We start from the raw sequence: 6,713 nt of genomic DNA, 5'->3' as shown, positions 1-6,713 counted from the left end.
ATGCCCCTGTTCGGGTTGCATTCCCAATTTTTCGATAACACCGGGTTTTATCCGTTTTTCGATTTCTCACTTTTCTTTGTACTAATTATTTAATTTTTATTTAATATTTCTTATGGTATTTATACCTCAATAGGGGTCTATTTAAGTCCTAAAAATATTTTCTAGGGTTTCCCGCAGTCCAGGGCTAGTCAACGGTCCACGCCGTGACTTTCTGGTGCGGTCACCCATCGCTAGGGTTCTCGGCTCGCTTAACTTGGTTACATTTCTTTGCTATTATTTTTCCTTTGTTTTTCTTGTATTTTCTTTTCTTGTATTTCATTATTTTATGTCTCCTAACTCATATCGAAGTGTAGTTCTAGGCATCCTAGCTGTCCGGACAACACTGGTCACCGGAACAGTAGAACGCACTACCGAACATAGGGGTGTTACAATGACACTGTGGTTTTAAAATCATCTTAGCAATTTACTAAACATTTATTGCTATTCCAAACACATACAAGTAAACTTTCAACAATTTAAGTCAAAAGCATAATAAACATTTCAATACAATTAAGTCACAATTTAATATCACAATTCATTCAAAACAATTTGTAGAAGAAAATTTATAGAAATTTCTATGTTGTGCACAAACCTTATGCAAGTTGCCTCTTGGCCTTGACTCGATGCCTCGAGTTCTTTTTCGGTATTCTTTTCAACTAAAACACACAATTTCACAGTGTTTCAATATCATAATTTATCATAAATCCAAAAACAGTTTCAAATCTATTTATGACACTATTTAAGTCAAATTATTGACTTTCTAATGCTTAATAGGTATGGCAATTTCAATTTCACCTACATACCACATTTTGGTTACCTAATTTGTTGGTTTTGGTTGTGTTCTCAAACTTTAAGTTTCTTAGGTGAAACTTCAAAAATTTTAAATTTAGTGTCCTATTTTGCATTATTCCATTGGTCAAGTTGCTGTGGTAATTTGGCTAAGTTTTCTTCATAGAAGTTGTTTCTTATTGTCTTAACTTTATTTTCCTTTTTGAATCACTCCATTTGGAGTTTTGTAGCCCTAGTTATTGGCCATTTTTGTGTGTTGATTGCAGGTAAGTTTTTGGACAGGTTATGGTCAAATTTTGGGTTTTTTTTTTTTCTTCATGAAAGTTGTAGGGCTATGTCTCAGTTTTCTATCGGTATAAAATTCAGATCATTTGGACCTTCCTAGACCAAGTTATGGTCATTTAAGTAACTACTATTCATTTGGTCATTTTTGTATAGGGTAGTGTGCCCAATTCCGGATTTGGCCTAATTGTTCACTAAGTTATGGTCACTTTCTGGGCATGATTCCTAAATGAAAAATGTGTCATCTTGTGTCTAGTTTCATTCTTAATTGTCTTCACACCAATTAGGTTGGTAAATTTTCAGTTTTGGTCCTTGAAAAGGACCTAGGTCAAGCTGCCTGCAGATTGACCCTCACCAATCCGAATTGAAACTTAGTTTCAACAATTCATACACACCACAAATGGTGACAATTGACCATTTCTCAACTCAAGTAAGGTCAACTGCATCATTTGACCAATTTTCAACTTTTTCTCCAATTTTTCACAAGCTTCAAACCCTAGATACATACATTTCAACTCTAATGCAAATTTAAAGTGTATATTCATGATCTATACACTAATTCACCTCAAATAACTATTCAAACACCTCAAACTCATTCATTTCAAACCCTATCCCTAGCTGGACAAAATTCATATTTGGTCCTCTAATAATTGTTTTGTTTTGATTTTACACAATTTCTAAGTTAATTAAACTAGAACATAAATATTTAACTACAATTTTCAAGTTTAGATTATTAACCTTGTTTAGACAAAATTTCTTCTTCTCAAACCTTTGATTCCTTTCTTCTTTTTGCTCTTAAGTTGCTTAGCAAGGTCCAAAGACAAGATTTAATGGAGGAGTTTATGGATTTAATGATTGGGTTTAGGGTTTCTCAAGCTTAAAGTGGGCTTCAATGGAGTTTTGAGAGAGAGGAATGAGAGAGAGATGGGGCTGTTGGTTTAGGAAGAAGAAGAGAGTGATTTCTTTTTTTTTTTTATGTTATTTTCATCTTTAATTAGCTATTTGACTTAGTCTAAATTTGTAGGAAAAAATTAAATTAATTTTGACACTATCCATAATGTCATCCGAGTGATGTACATAAACTTTTTAATTTTATTTTTCTTTTGCATTTATTTTTTCATTAGTTCTTTAATTTAATTCCTGATTCCCAAAGATTTGTTTCTCCAATTTTATTGGACAGTTAGGTCAGGAGTCAGCTCTAGGGGTGAATTGATCAAATTGCCCCTCACCGGTTCGATCCGGTTTACAAGTTATTTAATATTTCTTTCGGATCCCTAACCTAATTATTTGACCTGCTTAACAATTCTTTTCTGTGATTTTCTCTTTTCCATTGTGTTCGCAATAGTCCTAAGGACCGCGGTATCACATTTTATAGTTTGAAATTTGAGTTTAGACTGACCTCGCAGTCATTCCCGAAAAGGTCACCCATCGCTGTGACTCCCGACTCATTTAACTTTTTGTATTTTGTTTTTTTCTTCTTTATACTTAACTATTTGGCAATTACTAATTATTTGTGTTCAGGGCTTAACTAGGTGTCTTAGACGTGGTTCTAATTCTCTTAATTGTCTAAACCGACACCGATTATCGGAACAACAAAATGTGCCAGGCTATGTAAATAGGGGTGTTACAGTGAAGCTTGGAATCTCCTAAGTAAGGTTAGTGCTCATCCCTCCTTTCCTTTCATCTTTATTCTTTAAATTAAGGGTTGTTAAGAATGAATTACATAAGAAAGAGTGAAATTCATGCATGAATGGTAAGACCTAAATTTCGGCCAGCAATGGAAGTTGATAACCTTGATGATTTCTTTTGATTAAACTTTGTCTAGTAGCATCAATTGCAATGTATACTTAAGTATAATTGAAGATTGTATGAGTTATGTAAGATGTGAAGTGTGGAGGTTAGGGTTTTGAGGGGAAATTTGGGAGTAATGTGTTATAATGTCTAATTGAGATTGTGGAGGGCACATATTGACCATTTGATGAGAAATGAATGGATTTTAAAACTAGTTGATGATTGAATTGGAGTATTGAAAGTGTTGCCTTCATGCAGGGAATGTTGGACCTCTAAGTCCAGTGGGTATGAACAGCCCTAATTTGACTTGTGTAGCTTCAATTGATGTAAGGCCAATTGGAGGTGAAATTAGACACATAATGCAATATTTTTTGTGAAGAAACCTTGCCTATAAAACCAACCCAAGTTGACTTAAAAAATGCCTCAATCTGGGTGACCAACATGTTGTCCCTGGAAAATGACTAAATGAACAATATTTATTCATTTGGTCATAACCTAGTGTAGAAATGTCTAATTGACCTAAATTTTATATCAATAGAAAGCTTAGACAATTTAGAACAACATTCATGAAGAATACCAAACCAAATTCTGATCATAACCTATCTGAATTACTAACCAAAGTCAGGGTATCAAAACTGCCAGAACCATTTCTGCCCAGAAATTCTGGGTAGATACTAATCCGGTCAGTTTTAAAGAAATTAGCATAACTTGGGCTAGAAAACTCTAAATGGAGTGATTCAAAAAGGAAATTAAAGAAGAGATAATAAGGAACAACTTTGGAGAAGAGAGTTTGGTCAAATTTTTATTGTAGCAAGGTCCAATGGAATAGTAAACATGGACCTCAAATTTTGAAAATTTGAAATAAAACCTAGAAGGCTAGGAATTGAGTTTGGCAATCAATGCCAACAAAAATAAAATGCAAAATATGGTATCTCGGTGAACTTAGGCTCAACAAATCTATTATAAATTAAAAAGTCAACCTTTAAGTGGAAATAGTCAAGTGAATAGTGACATATATACTACAAAAATAAATAATTAAATAATTAACTGTGTAAAATGCCCTAGTATACCTAGAATGATTAGTTTGGATAGGTTGGCATGCCAATAGGGTTTTGTTAGTAGTACTGCATATGGTTTCACCCCATTCTATGTTTTATGGACTTTCGTGCCATTTTGTGATATAATAGCCTTTGGCTATTTTGATTGAGACTACTATACTTGGTCTCATGCCTAATAATTATTACAACTTATTAGCTATTCTGTTGCACACCGGGAGATACATTGTGACCGATGGTGTGACGGCCCGAGGTACTTGGTACCTAGTGCTAGTTTACCTATTTATCCAGTCCAGTCAACTAGTATAGGTTACTGGGCAATCAAAATAAATCTTACTAAATTTTAATCAAATAATTAACATAAAAAGTATCCGATTAATAATACTACAAATAATTGCCAGAAACTCAGTCTGCATAAAATATCAGCATACATTTTGCATATCCATTTTATTTTAGCTATTTTATTTTATATTGGTACCACTAAGCAGTATTACTTAGCGTGTCACTTTTGCCACGAGCAGGTACTGGAGATATAGCTGGAGAGCCCAGCAGACCTCAGACTCAGTGATCAGTCAAATCTGCATAGAGTCCATAGTCACCTCTTATCTGAAGTGCACTCAGTAGGACATTAGGATTTTGGATTGTATTTTGTACTTTTCATTTTGTACTAGTTCTTGTTTGTAATTACAAACTCATGTAATTATATGATGATGTAAATATATGAAATTATATGTTACTGTAATTATCGGTACATTTTGTTGAGTAATAAAATGTTGGGGAGTTATTCATGAAATTGATTTGAAATGTAATATTAACAAAATTTTGGAAATTATATTAAAATTTAGAGATTGAGTTGATATGTATGTATATTGGAGTTGTGGATTTGAAAACCATATTAGGAGTATTTTTAATAGGTTCAGAAGAATTGTTTTTCCAATTTACAGCTGGCAATCTGTCGAATTTTCTATAAAATTTGCGGAAAATTCAATTAATCAAAATTGTAAATAAATTATATAATTGGTAAAACTTTGCACTTAGTGACTGATAAATAAATAAATTAAGAAATGATAAATTGTAATGGAATAAGATATAGTGCTCCGTCACACTGTGTGGTATATCTTACTCGGCTACACTGTAGACAGGTAAGGGGTGTCACAGTTAAAACTCTAATAAAACATTTTAAGAGATCGGGAGAGAGTCCTTACGCGAATTCTCTTAGCTAAAACTCTAATATACACATTTTAAGAGATCGGGAGAGAGTCCTTACCTGAATTCTCTTAGCTAAAATTCTAATAAGAACATTTTAAGAGATCGGGAGAGAGTCCTTACCCAAATTCTCTTAGCAAAAATTCTAATAAGAATATTTTAAGAGATTGGGAGAGAGTCCTTTCTCGAAAGCTTTTTAATCAAAATTTTAATATTTAAATACCGAGGTACATAACATGTGAGTCAAGAATCCTCATTCATTACGAATCTTTAGGGACTCAAATAACATCTTTTAAAAATTAGAATCCCAATTCAAAGCTGAAAAATTAGATAAAATATGTAACCAATCAAATAAACAAAATACCAATTCACCGTGGAGTCATCCCATATACCCGTGTTCTTGGAAAACCCAAAATGGTGAGATATTGAACGCCTCTTTTGACAATAAAAAAGGACCAACATCGTGACTCCAAAACCCTCAAATTATCAATTGTAAGTAATTAAGAGCACATCGTTAAATTTGCTGGCCCTCGTTAAGAGACGAAGTGGGGTGCCTAACACCTTCTCCACCCGTGAATGACTCCGAATCTAGAATCTCTATTTCGGAAGTGGTTTTTATTTTCAGCAATGGTTTCCTTTAATTTTCCTTAAAATTAAAGTGGCAACTCCTCACTTTTTCCACTTCAGTGAGAATCTTCCGGCGACCGCAAAGTCCTTGCCACACATGGGCCTTGTTATTTTTCTCTTCCAAGAACACGGGCCATGTTGTTGATAAGATGGGTTATGTAGTTTGTTCTTCCACTTTGTTGATAAGATGGGTCGTGTAGTTTGTTCTTAAACTTACACGGGTCGTGTTATGTCAAATGGCTTCCAAACTCCATTTTTGAGGCTCTGACACTTCTCCAACTGCCTTCATACCATCTTGGGTGTTGATACATACCTAATAAAGACCGAAAACTAAGGAATCAGACCAATTTAACATAGATTTTAAAAGAAAACTAAAAACATTTGAAAATAAATATGAAAGTAACAAAATACTAATAAAATGAAATGAATATCCTTCTTAAATACCTATATGATGTGACTCCATCAATTTATGAGGTTTTGAATTTGATATGTGAGTTTTTGAATTTGAGTTTCAGTCGAAGCTGTATCCAAAATTTAAGTGTTTTTTTATAAAGCCTAATGACTTAAAAAATTAAACCCTTTCATGTTTTGGAATTTTAATCCAATTCTTTTAATTTTGGATTAATGGTCTAAAATATCAAAATTAAGAGAAATTTTATTCAAATTTGAAATTGAAATTATGGAGAGTGCACCTAATCTGATTTGTCATAACATATAGGTTTTATTATTATTATTATTATTATTATATTAACAAATGCAAGTTTTACTACCAATAAGACCTCGTTTGTCTTAAACCTTTAAGCCTCCATGCATTCTTTTTTTTTTTTTTTTCATTACATTACTTGAACTAATTATGTGGCAGCTTCCCTCGCTTCTCCTCTAATTTTTTTTTTCTGAATGTGAAAGATTAAGTTGCAAAATTAA

Source organism: Hevea brasiliensis, chromosome 5, assembly GCF_030052815.1.
Source record: "Hevea brasiliensis isolate MT/VB/25A 57/8 chromosome 5, ASM3005281v1, whole genome shotgun sequence".
In the NCBI taxonomy this organism is placed as follows: domain Eukaryota; kingdom Viridiplantae; phylum Streptophyta; class Magnoliopsida; order Malpighiales; family Euphorbiaceae; genus Hevea; species Hevea brasiliensis.
Note: the sequence above shows the minus strand (reverse complement) of the source record.